This window comes from Grammomys surdaster, unplaced genomic scaffold (assembly GCF_004785775.1).
Source record: "Grammomys surdaster isolate TR1022 unplaced genomic scaffold, NIH_TR_1.0 125950, whole genome shotgun sequence".
Classification (NCBI taxonomy): domain Eukaryota; kingdom Metazoa; phylum Chordata; class Mammalia; order Rodentia; family Muridae; genus Grammomys; species Grammomys surdaster.
In genome coordinates, this window is record NW_021620771.1 from 4235090 (window position 1) to 4255074 (window position 19985).

At 37.1% G+C, this 19985-nt stretch overlaps 1 protein-coding gene across 1 annotated transcript in view; it reads right to left on the reverse strand.

The window, feature by feature from the left end:
• The window catches only part of Syn2 (synapsin II), a 145226-nt gene that overhangs the window by 124438 nt on the left and 803 nt on the right, over positions 1–19985 (reverse strand). The gene's annotated exons all lie outside the window — the stretch shown is intronic.

Here is a 19985-nt window from a genome sequence, read left to right on the forward strand (position 1 = left end):
ATAAAATATCCTCTTCTCCTAATGAACCAAACTCTGCATATTGACTGGCATAACCTCTAGTGTCAAAGTCTAGATGCCTCCTTTGATGACCAGTTAGCAGTTATAAGAAGTCCACAGGCAACCTACCATCTTAACATCACAGAAAATGAAACTTGGAAATACTGAGCAATAAACAAAGTAAATTCCAGTCTTTACATTTAAAATGTAAATCCAAACTAAAGAAAATGCAATTACCCTTATAGAATATCTATAAGAATTTTTAGTATTAGTAAGTCTAAAGATTAACAGGTTAATCTACTAATTATTCCTATATGATGTACTTTAAGAAATCTCACAAAGATGTTTACTCTTGGTAATTTTTTTTATTCCTACAAAGCATGTATTTCTACTCATTCAAGTGATTACATGAAAATAACTGACACTTGTATTTTCAGTGTTAACTGATAACTAGCTTTATTGTTCTAGAGCTACATTGCTTTTTATACATATAGTACTGATGAATAAGTTAGAATGTATTCATGGGTCTGCACAGATCTAAATAATGGATAGGTGTAGATGTATCATTCACATACCTGGACCTATGAGTTTTGTTTTGTACATTCAACGTGAGAGAAAATGTTTGGGGAAGGAAAAATATTCCACACAACTTCTTGCACTGGAAAATAAGACTTCAGAAATCAATTTTGTCTCAAAAAATACGATCATCTCAGGAATAGGCTCCAGGTCCTATTGCATATGCTCATGGGCAAAAAATGAGAGGGACAAGTAGGGAGGGGGTGGGGAGATGGCTCAGTGGTTAAGAGCACTGGGCGTTCTTCCATAGGACTTTGGTTTAACTCCTAGCACCCACAAGGTAGCTCACAACTCTCGCTCCACTTCTAGGAGATCTGATGCCTTCATCTGGAGTCTACAAACACTGCGTGCACACGCTGCAGATATACATGCAGGCAAAACTCATTTTAAAAATTCATTATTTCCTACAGCTCTAACTAGAGTCAGTAGCTCTGATGTGAGAAAACTATTCTCCTGTATACTTACTCCTTATAACTTAAAAAGCTGCCTGTAATAATACTTAAGAAAAAATTAAGTGGAAAGTGCTTTTTACATATCTACTCTACATTCCCCAAGTTGCTACAGACTCCATCCATATAATACATTGAAATCCACTGTGTGTGCTATAGCATACAAAGCTCTCTGAGATACGATGAAGAAAGTACTTCGGGTATTGTAACTGGAAGTTTAAGTATAAGGAAATGGATGCTTAGAGAACTATCACCTTGTTATGGCCTGAATTAAACTGCTCTGAACTTTGCAATCATCACCTTCCAAAAGAAGAAAATAAAGCAGCTCCTCACTAACGTTTTTATATCAGAATCTAGCAGTTCTACAAGAAAATTCTCAGTTAACACCAAATGATTAAACCAAATGATTTGGAAAATAAAGAAGTCTGTGAAATGGCTTGAAGAACTGAATTTTTGCCTATATGTATTTCCAACCAGAATGGCCAATTACCTAGCTCTAAGACACCTGGGACTCCGTCCCGGAACCCTTTAGAAATCCATACAGAATCAAAATCAAAGACTTAATCCTGATCCATAACTTGGCGGCTCTGAGGGCATCAGGTAATCATCTTAACCTCCTTAGAGAAAATTAAAGGATTAAACGAATGGATTTGACAAGTGTTCAAATGTAAGTATAAAGATTCTAAAAATTAGCCAATTTAAAAGCATCTTTCTTGGATACTGTTTAAAAACACCAATAGTTAGTATTTTCTAAACTATATACAACAAACCACATCTACCAACAGGTAACTGATTTCAACTGGTCCTCCTAAGAACACTCTGAAATATATTGTATCTCATCTTTATAAATGAAAGACACGGAGAAGGAATAAAATATAATCTGGGATATGTTCCATTTTCCAAAGTTGGGTGGTTTTTTTGGTGTTATATAACCCTGTCTACAAACTATATGACTTCAGTTGAAGACTCCCATAAACACCAGTGCGTGCAGTGAGCTGTTGTCTTAAAAGTGCTATAAAAATATGCATCGTGGCGGAATAATTATTGAAATCTTTCATGTGTCAATCATGATGTCATGATGCCATGTATTTCCAAAGTTCATTTCAACTGATTCTTCTAAGAACTCTCTGAAGTAGATTCTATCTCTTTAGAAAGATGAATAATAAGGAAAAGGAATAAAATATCATCCACTATCAGGGCAGTTGGTACAACTCAGCAGTAATTACTTAACATATGCAAGGTCCTAGAACCAAAATAAACAGACAAACAAAAGAAATAGAAAGAGAAAATTGCCTCACTTCAGTCACCTTTCTGTATCACAGACATAGGCATGCCTACATGAGGAGAAATATGAAACAATATTACCTGGTGAATGGAGCATGACATCTGGGAGCATGGGCACAGGAGCTAGACTCTTGGTTCTAATCCTATGAGCTTTAGTTTCTCCATTCGCAAAACTAGGTTAATAACAGTAATCTTCTTCATAACATAGTAAATGAGTTAGTACTTCTACATAAAGCAGTTTCTGCCCGACATGTTGGACATGGTTAATATATAATGTATTATTATCATGAACATCCCTTTTTTCTTTGCACAAAACATTAATAGCAACTAGCCTAAATCTCTACAGATCACACTCATCATTATTACAGTTTTGCTTTTGTTCTTGCTCTTCTTTTAACTGAAATACTTCTCTTCTTCTCACTAATATAAATTGCACTCATCCTTCAAATTCCAGATCACATCTGTCTCTTCTGTGAAACATTTTCCAGCCTCTAGTCCACAGTCATCTTCTTCCTTTTCTTTATACTGCCAAGGGATTTAAATTTTAGAAATCACTCAACTTCTAGAAATTAATTTGCAAGAGCCTTGGAAGACAGAAGAAATTATATTTCTAAATTTTTAAATAGAAGCTGAGGCCCCAAGAATTGCCTATAGTAATGACACAGTTGTTGGCAGCACAAAGATGTAAATGTCTGAACACTGTTTCTACTGTACTACAGTAGTTTTGTTTTCCTTGAGATTCCATAGTTCTTAGAACTGAAAACATTCACACACAGATACATACAATACATACACACACACACACACACACACACACACACACAAACACACTACATATGTTTTACCAAGTATTTTACTGGTTTTATTGCTTTCATGAGAACTAACACACTAGAATTAAGAGTTGTTTGTTCCCAGTTATTAAGTTATAGGAGCTAGTTGGAAACAATCCTAAGCTATAAGATGAAGACAGAAAAGAAAGAAAAGAAAGAAAGGAAGGAAGGGAGGAAAGAAAGAAAGAAAGAAAGAAAGAAAGAAAGAAAGAAAGAAAGAAAGAAAGGAAGAAGAGAAGGAAGAAAAAAGTAAGTTAGTTAGTTGTTTGTTCATTTTCTTTTATTGGAACTACTTTTTCTTTAAGAGTCAAAATGACAGAGAACACAACACTTTAGACATTAAATTCTCAACAACAGTTTTGCATCAGAAGGAGACAGGAACTAGAAACCATAGTATTTTGATATATATATCCCTAGAGTCACATCACAAGATCCAAATGAGAAAGGACTCAGACTACATCATTGGAACCTAACAAAGTATTAAAGAAAACCAGTTTGGGGCTACATTATCATTTTAGTATTCAGATCCTCCAGAGACTCAAGTCCATGACAGAGAAGAGGATCTCTATTTCCTCCCAAAAAGTCCAAGTATCTTTGTACAGGACTAAATCAAGCTGGAGTCGTTATTCATCCTGAGTGAAGTAAGCCAATCACAAAAGAACACACATGGTATTCACTCACTGATTATTGGATATTAGCCCAGAACCTTGAAATGCCCAAGATGCAACTCACAGGCCACATGAAGCTCATAAAAAAGGACGACCAAGTGGGGGTGATTCAGTTCTTCTTAGAAGGAGCAACAAAATACTCAAGGGAGCAAATATGGAGACAAAGTGAGGGACAGAAACTGAAGGAGGGGCCATTTGAAGACCTTTCCACCTGAGTATCCATCCCATGTGCAGTCACCAAAGGTAGATGCTGATGTGGAAGTCAGGAAGTGCATGCTGATAAGGGCCTGATATGGATGTCTCCTCAGAGGCCTTCAAGAGTCTGACATATTCAGAGGCAGATGCTCACAACTAGCCATTGAACTGATCATGAGGTTCTCAATGGAGGAGTTAGAGTGAGGACTGAAGGAGCTGAAAGGGTTTGTGGCACCATGAGGAGAGCAACAATACCAACCAACCGCAGCTCCCAGGGTCCTAACCACCAGCCTGGGAGCACTTAGGGAGGGATCCAGGGCTTCAGCTGAATATGTAAGAGTGGAGGGCCCTGCCGGGCACAGGTGGAAGATGAGATCCTTGACCTCATGAAGGCTGGACGCCCCAGGGGGTGGGAATTTTGAGGGTGGGGAAGTGGGAGTGGGGGGTAGGTGGGGGTTACATCCACAGAGAAGAAGGAGGAGGGGTAAGGGGATGAGGGGGTTCCAGGGTGGGTGGGGGATGGGGTTAGGGGACAACATATGAATTGTAAATAAAATATCCAATAAAAAAAAAGAAAGAAAATGGTTAGGCCCCTTAAACCAAGAAGCAGATAAGAGGCTTATATTCTAGAAAATGAACTTCAGTTGTTCTTCAAGAACTGGAATAGGAAAATAGTCCCATATCACATATCACTATTTCTTTTGGAAGAAAGAAAGACAAGACACCATAGTGAGAAAGACATAAGTAAGCAAAGTCATCTCTGAGTCCCGGAGAAGCAGAGAGTATGAGACTATTTTCTAGGAGGTGAAAGCAAGCATGGGAGTATTTTGCCTCACCAGAGAAATGACTTAGACTCACAGCAAGCTTATCAACAGACTCACTAAGGAAGGGTATAAGGTGCAAATATCAAGCAATCACAATTAATACTTTTATAAAACTTTACAGTTTATAAAAAATGTTTATAAATATAGCCAGGTCTAATAGCACAGGCCTATAATTGTAGATACATGGAAAGCTGAAGCAAGATGGCAAATTCAAGCCCTTCATGAACTACAGAATGAGTTCAACCTCAGCCTAGAACTACTACCCTATCTCAAAATGAAAGAGAGCTAAAGACTAAAATTCATTAGTCAAGCACTGACCCAGCATATCTGAGGTGCTAGGTTCAATCCATAGTATTACAAAAATACATAATTCATTAATCATTGATTAGCTATCTTGGTTAATGTGGCTGATGTTTGTTTTTCATATTTATAAAAATCTGAAGAAGTGATTTTTCTCATCATTGATAACTTCATAAGTTTTTAATGAATCTCTGATCAATTTTCAAGTTAATTATTAAAAGGCTTCTTTGTCCTACCTACATTTAAATTAAAATTATAGTCTTTATATCAAAGATAGCAGCAGATACCCTCCAGAAAGGCTAACTGTTCTAGAGTCAATATCATGAATGGAACATCCTAAGTCTCCTTGACCACTAACACTGGACTCCTGTTGAGCTTTGAGTGAATTAAAGAGAAATATGTGGTGGCTGAGCTTGAGGACTCCCACAGCTCAACTATTGTCAGGACCAACTTGATCAACATACCCAGAGTTCACTGTGCCCGATTCATGTGGTCTGTGTTCCACATACTCCTCATTAAATCCTTCTGCCTGGGTTTCATTGTACATGCACACTCTGTGAAGTCTTCTGACAGGAAAATGGTAAGCAATATTGAGCACAGGCCTGCCTCCACTACAAAATGCCTGAACATTGGTTTCCTGATTTTTAGCATCCTGATTATTATCTGAATCATTGCTGCCTCCACCAGGGCCTCTTTGAAGCTATTTCACAAAAGATACCACATTCTAAATTTTAAGTCTTACCACAACTGTTCACAGCTGCCCATCCCCTTGGTGAGACCCAACCCTTTACCTCTGCAAACATTACTCTCATATATCTGTCTACAGTGGATTCAAAAAAACGCACATGGTTGACAACCTTTCTTTTTTTTTTTTTTTTTTTTTTTTGGTTTTTCGAGACAGGGCTTCTCTGTGTAGCCCTGGCCGTCCTGGAACTCACTTGGTAGACCACGTTGGCCTTGAACTCAGAAATCTGCCTGCCTCTGCCTCCAAGTGCTGGGATTAAAGGGGTGCACCACCACTGCCCGGCCGACAACCATTTTTTTAATGTTATAAGTCATTTCCTTCAAGGGAATCCTAGAACTGTTGAAGGTGGAGAGATGAGAAGGAGAGGCAGATATGGTACTTGACCCTTAAAAGCATGTATGTAGAATTAACAAGCCCCCTAAGTTATATTACAACATGAGGGCCACCATTATAAGTATGCTCTATCAAGATCATTGTTAAGTGAGTGTATTATAACTGTTTCTGCTGTACTGAGGAAAACTGCCAACTATGTGAAGTGATGGATATATTAATGTGTTCCTGGAGCAGAACCATTTCACTATATGGGTATCACATAACACCAACTCTGTGAACTAGGCAAGCCTTGCACTTGCAATTCTCCTCCCTCAGTTTCACACTAACTAGGATTACAGGCCTGCACCACCAGGCCTGGCTACATACATAAAAATCTTCCTAGAAATTGTAAAGTGCTAGAACTATTAAAGCATTACTGTTTAAAAAAACCATTACAACACAGTGAGTTAACTATTATGAGAGTTAAACAAGCATACTGATTGTTTGACAAATTAAAAAACATCTAAGGAAGGATTAGCAACAACCCTGTGTCTAGAGGAACAATAATTGAAGTATTATTATTATATGTAATTCCAGAATGTTTTATTATATATATTTAAGATGTATAGTATATTTTGTAATACATATATGTAAAATGGTTGCCCATATTTTTAGTTACCAAGAGCTACCAAAAGTCCCTCATATTTTTAGTTATCAGTCATATTATTAATTTATCAAAAATTTTCAATAGAATATACTAGTAACCAGGGCCTGCAGTTGTGTAATATATTTTTTGGCCTTCTCATTCTAAATATTTGCTATTCTATATTCTTTTTCTTTTAAAGGCCTAACATATATATATATAGAGAGAGAGAGAAAATAAAACAGTTGGTGTCAGGTAAAAGAATACAAAGCAACCACAGACAGAGTCTTACTTATTCAGAACTACCTGGGCAATGTCAGAGGAGAAGAAAAGCATTTTTAGCAGTGCAGTCATAGTATAAATAACCATAAATGATGACACGAGGACATGACACATTTGGTTAACTCAAGTAGTCTAGCATAGCTACATCAAATAGGTAGAGAATCAAAGAAAAATAAAACTGAAGAAACAAACAAACTCAGATCAGATCATGAAGGTTTTCTGTCTTTCACTGTCAAACACAATGCTATTTTGATTCTCAAAAAATGCCATTTTATCAGTATACAATTTATACACAGTATATAATTTATAACAATTTATAAATATATTGTTTGTGGTAGTTTGAAGAGTCGTTATAGATCAGCAAATTAAACCAGTCCCATACTCCCAGTAACCAGAAAGCTCATAAGAGCTATTTGGAGAAGGTACACAAAGCTTTGGTAAAAATATAGGCAAAGCAGTAACACATAGAAACTACTTCTCTAGAGAAAGAAATAAGTAGCTTAGATGGCACAAGATTGGAGTTTTACACTCAGGGAAAGGATAAAGCAAGAAGGGAAGAAAAATGGCCCCTTGAAAGCCAAATGACAACATAGGTAAGTAAGGAATTTGATCCAATATTTTATTCCATTTGCCTTCACTCAATTAGAATTACTATGGTGCTAGATCCAAATAATGTGTCCCACTATATGGGATACCATAACTTTCCCAATCAGAGCTAAACCTCTAAAGATGGTTGAAATTCAGAGTTTGAAAACTAGTAATTAATGCTTCATATTCACAATCTAAAGTTTATATTTGAAGAGAAAATGGTTAACTTCCAATATACAACACGTATGTCTGTGGTGGTTTGAATTAGAATGGCCCCTACATTTATAGATTTCAATGAACACTTACCTGGTCACCAGAGAGTGGCACTACTTGAAAGGATTAGGAGGTGATGCCTTGTTGAAAGAAGTGTGTCACTGGGGAGCAGGCTTTGAGGTTTTGAAAAGCCCATTTCAAGCCCAGAGTCTCCCTCTTCCTACTAGTTGTGAATCTGGATATAAAACTCTCAGCTACTTCTCCAGCACCATGTCTGCCTGCATGCTACCATGTTTCCCATCATGATAATAATGGACTGAACCTCTGAAACTGTAAGCCAGCCCCAATGAAATGTTTCCCTTTATAAGAGCTGCCATGGTTACGGTGTCTCTTCATGGCAATAGAACACCAACAAAATGTTTCATCCTAAAATAATTATCTATGGACAACATTCCCTTCTACCCCTTTCTATCCCTAATCTCCCAATCTTTTTCTGCTTTGGTGGATCTCAGTATGGCATGATTGATTTACTTCAAAGTATGTGAAGCTATTATATTGTATGGTAAGAATATAAAAATTAATAAAATACTAAGCCTATGCTCAAAAGAACTCAGTCTACAGGTGGAGGTAGACAAACAGATGTTATATCTAGGGATAAAGATATTCATGGACTTGGGCCAGTCAGATGACTCAGCAGATGAAGGCATTTACCATCAATGCTAACAACCTGAATTTGGTCCTTAGAACCTACATGGTGAAAGTACAGAATCAACTTTAGAAGGTGTCCTCTGACCTCCACATGTAAATTATGGCATACAAACAAACAAAATAAATAAATAAATAAATAAATAAATAAATAAAACATGAAGGAAAGAAAGAAAGAAAGAAAGAAAGAAAGAAAGAAAGAAAGAATGAATCAATGAATCAAAGCCATCCGCAGGCTTGAAATAGATACCTAAGACGCTACACAGTCTAGGTAATTTGAAAAGAGTGTTTAGAAAAGTAGGCCTGTCTCAATCTCAAAGCAGAAATGTAAATTTACTCGGGCAACAAAATGAAAGAAGAACAAAGGTAATTACAACAGGGGTTAACATCTAAACAAAAATAATTAAGGATGGTACACGTACAGACTTGCAAACATTTTAGAGTTACAAGAAAATAATGTTTGGGAATGGTTAGAAGCAAAGAAGTCAAATCACAGGAGGACCATGAACTTTACCTACAGGATATAAGCTACTGAAATCTCTAAGCAAAGAACTAAAATGTCAAATTTCCATTCAAATAGCTATTTAAGTTGTTAAGCAGAAATTATGAAGAGACTTACAGATATTCTGGGCAAAAGTCAAGGAGGCTTTGAGGTAAGTAATCATTGTTGTAGATTGAAAGAGAATGGCTCCCATAAGCTCATATGCTTGAATGGTTCCTCAGTTGGTAGAACTCTTTGGGAAGGATTAGGTGATGTGTCTTTTCTGTAGGAAGTGTACCACTGAGAGTAGGCTTTGAGGATTCTAAAGATTTGCACCATTCCCAGTATGTCTCTCTGCCTCCTGCTTGTGGATCAAGATATGAGTGGGTATAGTAGTGTATGACTTTAATGCCAACACTTGGGAAGCAGAGCCAGGAAGATCTGTGAGTTGGAGGGTAACCTAGTCTACACAGTGAGTTCCAGGGCAACCAGGACTAAATATGTATTTAGTCTCAAAACAAACAAACAACAACAAAAAGATATGAGCTCTCAGTTGTTCCTGCCATCATTTCCTTGTTCTACCATCATAGACTCTAACACTCTGAAACTGTAAGGCCAATTAAACCTCTCTTTTATAAACTGCTTTGATCATGGTGTCTCATCACAGCAATTGAAAAGAAATTAAGACAGTGTGTATCTCTAAGTGAAACAGAGTATGAGAAGAACTGAGATAGAGAAAAAAGAAAAGAAATGCAATATTAGAACAAATGACCTGGCACTGCGTTTAACTATCTAGCTAGAAATGTCAAGCAGCCCATTAAACCCATATAGATCAGGACAAATTTTTGGTTAAAGGTTAAAAAAGATGGGGAGGGGGCTAATCACATTTAGGAAATGGCATCTTGAGAATAGATGGACAAGTGAAAAAATGTCAAATGGAAAAAGAAAGTGACCAGAAAATAGTTCCCTAAAGAACAACTCTGTCTAACGAAAAGAGCAAAGAACTTTAAGAAGACAGCAAAGAATGCAATATTCAGAGGCCAGGAGACTGTTAAAAGGACAATAAACATTGTCAAACACCAAAGAATGACACTCTCAGTAAGTTTTAACAGTTCAATACCTGAGCAAGATCAAATCTCTGCATTTCAAAGCAGACACCCAGAAAGTGTGGAGATGAATAATTATGGGATAAGAAAGTAGAAACAAGAGCCTCCCTTCCAAAAGAGTTGATTAAGAAGTCAAAGAATGGTTTATTTGCTTGATTGCTTGTTTGCTTGTTTGTTTTGCCTTGTTCCTTTATAACTAATAGAAGAGGCAATCAGTAGAAAATGGGAATATGAACAGGGTGTCATAGAAAGAAAGAAGGAAGGAAAGAGGAAAGGAAGAAAGAAGAAAGGAAAGGAGAAAGGAAGGCAGGGGAGGGGAGGGGAGGGGAGGGGAGGAGAGGGGAGGGGAGGGAAATGAAATTCACAAACCAAAAACATTCCAAACAAAGGCAAGTGAACAATAACATCACAGGATCCTTCAACTCCAGCAAACTTGCAGAGAGATGATCAAGAGAATGGTAAATGTGACCAGAACATGGAGAAAGGAGTCTGAAAAGATACTCTGCAGCTTATAAAGTAAGAAGGTAAGCATAATAAGTAGTATGTTAGAGAAAAACATTAAGAAGGAACTAAATTATAAGATCCGAGGATGCTTTTGTTTTGCTCATAAGTGCTTGGAAAGCAAAATGAATAATGGACTGGGCAATGGAAAGAATATAGGCAACATCTGTTAAATACATTCCGCATACCTTTCTTTCATTTCCCTCTTAGCCTCCTGCCTTAACGGTCACAAATGAAATGGAAGTTATTTTAGCATTTATGTAATTAAAATAAGAGTTTGTATAATCCTGTCCCTAAAATTGTTAATGACAACCAAATCAAATAAATAATGCTTCTTTCTAGAAAGAAAATAAATACAAATTTAGAAAAAAATAGCTGAGCTAGTGAGATGGCTCACTAGGTAAAAATGACACATGCTTCAAGCCTGATACTGGAATTAAATCTCTAGCAACGAATATCATATGAGGGAAAACTCTCACAATTGTCCTCTAACTTCCACAAGTGCATTGTGGCATAAGCATATACACATACATACACGCACTAAACAAGAAAAATTTAAAAAGCAACTAGTCAGATTCAGTGGCACATGCCTACAATCCCAGTATGCAGAGGCTGAGGCAGGAGGACAAGGAGTTTGAGGTTTGCCTGAACTACAACAGTGAGTCAAACCCAACCTGGGCTACTCAAAAACCACATCTTCAAAACCACAAACCAACAGCACTGGGAAGGGAAAGACAGGTGGAATCCTGGAGTTCCCTGGCCAAAAAGTCTTGGTGATTCTGAGAGGTCTAGATTCATTGAGTTCTGTCTCAAAAACAAGGTAGAAAGCCATAGGGTAAGACAGCCAACATTGACCTACACATGCGCGCGCACGCACACACACACATGCACAAGTACATGTATACATGTAAATGTGTATGTAGGTATATACTACACACATATATGTGCACATAGAAACATGCATATAAGCATATACTACACACACACACACATACACACACACACACACATACACACACACACACACACACACACACACACACACACAGAGGAAGATGTGCCCAAACGGGTTGGATACCTACAACTAAAAAGAGGGATGTAGTTGAAGCATAGCATACATGGCTCATCTTTTACAAAATGCTTTTTGGAACCTTATTTATTTCTTACAACAGTATTTGAAATATATACATTCTCACAACATCATTTTGAGATATATACATTGTTGTGCCCATCTTTCAGATAAAGAAGCTAATTTTGTCTATTTTATCCCACAACACAGAACAGTGTCTGGCATATAGTAGGCCCACACTAAAAAACTGTCAAATAAGAGAAAGGAAAAGCTAAAGAGATTATGTAATTCTGATAGTCATATTGCTAATGGTGGAATCAGAGCCCCCTTCTAGGTCTTCTGGTCTTCAGTCTACATTTTAACACTGCCTCAAACTTATGAAGAAAAAGGCAGGGATGGTTGAATATAATATTAATTTACATTATAAAATTCTGTAAGATGGTTAAGATTTCTCAAATGACTCTTGTTAAGAGACAGATACCGAAGTTTGTACGTTCTCCTACTCTTAAACATATAGACATGCCTAGAATTCAGAGATCAGTGGATATTCACTTTATTTTATCCAAGGTAACCTGCTCTGTTCTTAGCTACCTCTTCCCACTGTACTGAAGCAATACCATGAGGAATCACTCCAAGATCATCATGTCCTCTAAAGTGGTAGTATTGTAGCCTTTAATTGCAACTATATGGGAAGAACAAAGGCACACAATGCAACCCAATGTGCACACACAGAAAATGTCTTAAAATATTTATAGAGATCCACACATGGTAAGAGTGCCCTGAAACAGATGGAGATATATAGAGAACCCTCAACCTGAGACCATTGTATTTAAACATGTCCTTATTCCACACAATAGGCATGATCCTAAAAGCCTATGTATATCACATTTTTGTAAATACAGTAATATAAAAAATACTGGGTGGTTATTACTTAAAATGAATCATATGTATATATTATTTCAAAATAAATTATCTTTACATTTGAAAAAAACTTATAGCTAGGTATGGTAGTTCTAGAATCCTAGAACTCAGGAGGCTGAGGCAGAAGAATTGCCATGAGTCCCTGAGTTCCAGGCCAGCCCAAAATACAGAGCATAAGCTCTATCTCAAAAAAAAAAAAACAATTAAATAACAAAAAAACCCCAACTTATTATGGAAAATTTTGTAATTTTGCATCTAATCTATCTGACTCTTAAGTATAAGCTAGCTAATAGCCAGCTATTTCCTTGAGTCTGTTTATCTGTTAAGTGGATATCTATCTACTACTCAAGATCACTGTGAAGATAAAATGGGAAAGGAATGTGGATATGTTGAGTAAACTGTAAGGCACAGAACACATGATAGGAATCAAGAAATACATTTTCTTCAGCAACAGACGCATACAAAATGTCTCTGGTTGCCAGGCACTGGTAGCACATGCTTTTAATCTCAAGATTTGGAAGGCAGAAACAGGCAGATCTCTGTAAATTCAAGGCCAGCCTGGTCTACAGAGGGTGTTCCAAGACCACTAGGGCTACAAAAAAAAAATGTCTTTGGTCTATCAAGGGAAGAGAATTCAGCCAAAAGAGTTCCTTAATGAAACATGCACAACAAACATTACAAACATTACAGGATTGGCTCTTTCTCCTCTCGGAAACCATGTGGTTGAGAAACTGTAAGTTGGTACTCAAAAGTGTGCTTTTTCATTCAAAGAAATGTTTGATCACTATTGACAAAGATTTATAGATACTACCAACACAGGAAAAGTTAGAGAAAAACAGATCTTACAGATTGTATGTTACAATTATTTTACTTGGCAAATTTTAAAAAATCAAAGTCCAGACATGCAAAGTAGTTTACCTAAGAATGCATGATGTACATTTTATGCAACATTTCTGATAATAGTATATTCATCTCAATAATTTATCTCTGTGCCATCTTAATACTTTATGCATACTAATTAACATGGTATATTAAAAAGTTGTGTAAAAGCCTGTCCTTTCCTCAGGGAACAGGAAGATCCCAATAGATGCATATACCCAATCCATCCTGTACTCCCAGCTCTTGGTTTGTGCTAGATGTTGCAATGAACCATATTCCAGTTAGAACTGTTTAGTACATTTTAGAAATAAGTATACCCTTCTGGAGATTTTCTTGTTTAATTAGCAAGATATTTTAGCAAAATATTTTAAAAGGCTAATAATGCTATAGAACTGTATTTGATTATAGAGTCAGTAAGCAATCTTGGATTGATAAGAAGAGAAAGATAGTAAGAGAAGGTCATCATTATAGCACAGATCCTAGGAACATTAGCAGATTTTTGGATTTTTATGACAAGGTCTTCTAGAGTATCTTTCAACAATTTTAGAATGACTTGTGCTGAAACATCAACAACCCGCTAACAGAATGATTTCTGCCCTGGTTATTATGCATTATGCTAAGTTTTCCTAACAACTCCTCAATGAGATAAAAGATAAAGGGGCTGAAGAGATAGCTCAGCTGTTAAGAGCATTTTCTGCTCCTGCAGATGACCCAAGGTGGGTTCCCTGCACCCACATCAGGCAGCTCACAACAGCCTGTAACTGCAGATTCAAAGAATTTGAGGTCCTCTTCTGTCCTCCTTGAGCACCTGCACAAATATACACAGGTAAATAAATATAAAAATAAAGCTTTTAAAAAAGAATTGAAGGAGATACAAAAGTATTTTTCAGAAAGGTATGATAGCTTGGCAGGTTAAGACACTTGACACTAAGCCTACTAATCCAATCCCCAAGGTCCATATGGTAGGAGAGAACTGATGCCCCAAGTTGTCTTCTGCCCTTCCAATGTGTGCCATGGCACGTGCACAATCTCTTCCTTCCTCCTTCTCTCCCTTCCTCTCTCCCTCTGACATAAACAATAAATAAATGCAAATATTTAAGTATTTTTTAAGGAGAGAAGAGTCCAAATTGAAGAGTTTCCTTAGTGACTTAGGAAAGAAAAATTATACTATGAAAAATGTGTTCTAATTCCTCATTTTGTTTTTGACTTCTGTTTTTAAGATTTAGAGGTGGAAAAGAGAGGGCATTCTGTGGAGGCCAGAAGAGGGCATTGGATCCCCTGGAGCTAGAGTTAGAGGCAGTTGTGAGTTTCCTGGCATGAGTGCTGAGATCTGAATCTGGTCCTCTGTAAGAGGGGTAGGAACTTTTTACTGCTGAGCCATCTCTCCAGCTCTTTATCCTTTGACCTTTGACCTTCAATAGATTGTTTCATTTCTCTAGGCTAAATGATTATTTAGATTCCTTCAAGTTTAATTGTAAGATCAAAAGCCCCCACCAACAGTTGAGAGAACTGAGAATAGAAATGAAAGGATAACAGAAATTAGAGGCTGAAATTACAACTCTGGTTGTAGTTGTCAGTTATTAGCCTAATAACCTTGTGGAAGTCACTTGACATTCTTCAAACCAGTATTTTCCTATTGGTGAATGTCCCAGATTACCATATTTCAGCTATATCCTAGAAGTTTAAAGTGTTAACTATTGTTGCTATAAACAAGGAAATTCTATAAAACAAACTTTATGTTCCTACTAATTAGAAATAGGAGATATAGTATCTGTCAAATATAAAACCTAAACTTCCTTTGAATCCCACCCCTCCTGAGTTCCAATCCAAATATTTCCCTAGAGCCACTCATGAGCACTAATCCAAACAGGCTACATATCTTTCATTCCACTATTCTTAATAAAATGTTCAAAAGCTAGCTATTCAAAATCAATACTCTGGGGCTGGAGAGATGGCTCAGGGGTTAGGAGCACTGACTACTCTTTCAGAGGTCCTGAGTTCAAATCCCACATGGTGGTTCACAACCATCTGTAATGGGATCTGATACCCTGTTCTAGTGTGTCTGAAGATAGCTATAATGTACTCATAAACATAAAATAAATCTTTAGAAAAAAATGAAAACTCTGAACCTGGCATGGCGGCACATGCCTTTAATCCCAGTACTTAAGAGGCAGCAGGTGAGTCTCTGTGAGTTGGACACCAGTCTGGTCTACAAATCGAGTTCTAGGACAGCCAGGGACACACAGAGAAACCCTGTCTCAAAATAGATAATAATAATAATAATAATAATAATAATAATAATAATAATAATGAACAAGCAAAGTATGGTGGTGCACACTTTTAATACCAGCACTTAGGAAACAGAGGCAGGCAGATCTCTGAGTTCAAGGCTAGCCTAGTCCACAGAGTGAGTTCCAGGACAGCCAGGGATATACGGAAAAACCCTGTCTCAGAAAAAAATATAGAAATTCTGCATAGCACATCAATCTAATCTCTTTGTGACCTCCTCTTTTGGCACTCTTTTATTTTGTTTTGGATGAAGCCAAACCTGCTTCTCTTAAATCAAGTTTCTTTGAAATCTCATTTCTTCCTTTCATTCCCACTCTGGTCTGTGTTTGTTCTTCCTTCCTTTACATATAGTCTCATTGGCTTGAACTCAAAAAACTCATCTTGCCTCAGCCTCTTGGGTGCTGAGACAGCAGGCGTGAGACACGAACCAGCTCTGCCACTCATTCTTTTAAATCACACGATTTAATGACGATTAAATGACATTTTCAGAACTTAGTGTAACATCTTGTATATAGTAAATGCTTAGTGAATGATAGTTGTCATCTTGCCGCACTAATAACACTAGTCACATATTCTTCAGTTCAGTATGTCTCAAATTTGATTATGAGGATTATTATTTCTTCAAATGCAAAATACATTTCAGCGGGTAGAAAGTAGGATCTGAGACTCAATTCTTCCAAATGCTTCTGGTTGGTGCCAATGCTGTTGATCCACGGGCCATACTTTGAATACAAGACTTTAGTAAGCTTTATTAAAATGCATATTAGTCTTATCTGCTCAGCTGGATAGTAAGCTCTTAGAAGACATTATTCATCATTTGTCTTAGAAAATGTACCCTTAAAAGATGCTCAACAAACATCTGTCGACTTATTGTATCTCTATGGTTTATAGATGATCAAGAATGTTTATACTATATTGATTTTCAAATCAAATGATAAACTATGCCAACAGGAAGAGCTTACTTGACAACTGGAGTCACAGTTGCTTGCTTGCATGGAAGCAGGGAGAACCTGGTAGAAAATTTTACCTCTTGACAAGTGAGGATATAATAAAGGAAGCAAGAATGTGTCAAATGATCACCTTCTCTATGATAAAGTGTGAAAATCATTAAAGTGAAATATTAATTACACTTCAAATTTAGCTATGAACCTTAAATAGCATATATATATATATATGTATATATATATATATATATATATATATATGCATGCTTGATTTAATTTTTAGTAGCATACACATATTTTTCAATAAACTTTTAGTGTACAATTAATCTAAAGTTCTTGGGCTATATTGAAATTTCAAGGAAAAGAAAGAAGTACCCTCCAGTTTTCTCATGAACCAGGTCAGACATCAGGGCTCCATGTTACACTGTCCACAACTACACAGATAAGAAATTCAAAAGAATCTTCTGTATATTAACATGGATCTGAAGAGCTACCTATTTTAAGATTTATTTTAAATCTGAAATTATTTAGATGCTTCTTAAAAATCCTCTTTATGTTAGCATTCTATAATTCAGATGGGACCAATATGTCTAAGTTCTACTGGGATACTACATTCTTCCTATTCAAGTACCATAAAAATGGCATTGGGTATATATTACACCTGTTTATTCAGTTCTGGTTAGGTGACTTAAACTATGAGACAAATTATTTAAATTAGCCTTCAAACCCAAAGCACCCTTATAAGCTACTGTGTTTGTCATAAGCAGCCACCTGCTCCTTAATTCAGAGACATTTCAATAAAACCACTCATCAATATTTAACTGAGGTGTTTTAAACAAATTTAGACATGTTAGAAGATGACAAAATTCTTGGAATTGCTATTATTTACAAAAGCACAGAAGCACAGAACTACCATCAAGTCGCAGACTCAAACTCAGCTTAAGAGTTTTAATAAATCAATGTTATTACTCCAGAGAAAACCATAAGGCAGTGGAGAGTCAGCCCACAGGAAAGTGAATTCTATTACTTCCATCAGAAATCTAGTCTCTAGGGCAAAGCAGATTCTCTGGTTTACACCAGGCACTCTTCCTAGAAAATAATCCTATCCAAGGAGAATTTCAAATCTCAACTCTCTCATTTCTAAATAGATTCACTGTGAGCCTTCCCATACTCGTATAAACACTTATCTACCTATCCGTGGGTATCTAACTAGCAATTAGAACCAAGAAATTAGTTTCAGTGGGGCTGGGACAAAGCTCACAAGAATCAGATGCTTGCACAGAAAAATGAAATATCAATGTTAGTCTCATTCCTCCCTATTTCCTGGCTTTTCTTTATGATTCATTTTTTTAACTGTTCACCAGTAACTCTTAATGTCACTAATTTCTGAAATAGTCTTAATAACTCTAGATTCCTTTGTTAACCGTCTCAGGTATCTATTGTGTCACCCAAATGAGTGTGAGTTTTCCAAAAGGCCCCCAACACTGTCTAACCCCTAAAAGAAGTGTATTATTACTATGTATCATAGTAATATTATTACTATGTATCATAGTAATACTCTAATAATGAGACAATATAGAAGGATGGCAGCAGTGAAACCAAGCAGTCCTAAAGTTAAGATGTTACTGTACCATTTGTACAGCTGAAAGCTGTAAACTCATCACTTACCTGTTCTAAGTCCCAGTTTTCTGGTGAAGATCCAATAGAATATCACATTAAGAGTCCTTACTAGAGAGTCTGACTTACAATGGGTGTTTAAATAGAGCTAGCTTCCCTTCCCTTCCTCCTGAACAAACACTTGTTGATTTGAACTGAGAGTGATTCTTCCAGGAGACTGCCAGTGGCACTACTGTCATACTTTCCCCCATCATCCTCTTGTTACTCCCCATGACCTTTGTTATTTCCTGATAAAGGTCTTTTCTGCTCCACTATCTTGAAAAATAAGGGCCAACCACACAACCCACCCAAAGAAAATGATTCCAGCATGGTAACAGCAGGAGGACTGCAGCTCTAGGTGACAGTCACTTCCACCAGCTCACCAGCACTCCCTCCCTCCCTCTCTACAAGTCTCTCAGTGAAGGAATGACAGAGAAAGCACATTAGGGAAGCAGCTAAAAGAGAAATAAACAGCTCTGGGGTCCCTGTGTCTTCCTCTTGGGAAGAACTCTCAGGTGCAGGCACCAATCAACCTCATCCCCTTAGGAAAAACAAAACAAAAACTCTTCCTCACATTCTTAAAGAAAAAAAAAACACCTCAGACTTGTGGCCTTTTCATGTTTCCAGACCCACCAGTCAACCCACCATCCACCATTGCTTAAGTCAGCTTCCTACTGCATCAAAGAAACCACTCTGAAGCTCTTAATTAGTCTTCAGTGGACCTCCTTCATGTGTTTCTCAACCCAACCTAACACCTTCCCCAATTTTCCCCATACCCTATGTATCTTTAAAAAGAAAAAGGAAAGCATTCTGGAAGTTTCCCCTTTACTGCAGTAAGGCCAATCATTTTATTTGTGTCCTTTAACAATCTATAATATTTTTACTTAGGTCTTTATCATTCAGCTGAAAAGCCACTATCGTTTACACACAAACACAGGAGCAGGAGCGCGCACGCGCGCACACAGAGGGGGGGGGAGAGAAGGGAAGAAAAAGGGAGAGGAAGAGAGAAAGAGAGAACAAACATGTAAAAACATACATCCCCTCCCTGCTCCATATACACAATAATCTCATTATTTTTAAACAGATGTCAATCACACTCAGAGACATCTGTGATCTAACCCACCTTGATGACAAGGTTTAAAAAAACAAAACAAACAACAACAAAAAACACCTATCCACTTTAAATACTAATATCCACTCCCAATTCATTCCAGGCCTTGCAGACTAGAATCTTTTTCGGTTTTTCGGTGTCCTTTATTTTGATGGCCATCTTGGACCATTTTCACCTTAGCTTGTATGTGTCTAAACTGTTAAGTCTGCCCCCCCCCCGAAGTATTTCATTTTCGTGGTTTTTTTTATTAGTTCTTTGAGGATGTTGTACAACCTGTTTTGATCATATTCACCCTCCCCCCCCCAACTCTTTTCAGATCCATCCCCCCCTTCTCTTCCCACCCAACTTTGTAGTGTCCCCACCACCACTGTCATGGCCAATATGTGCTGCCCAAATATTCTTGGCTGTGTGGCCTTC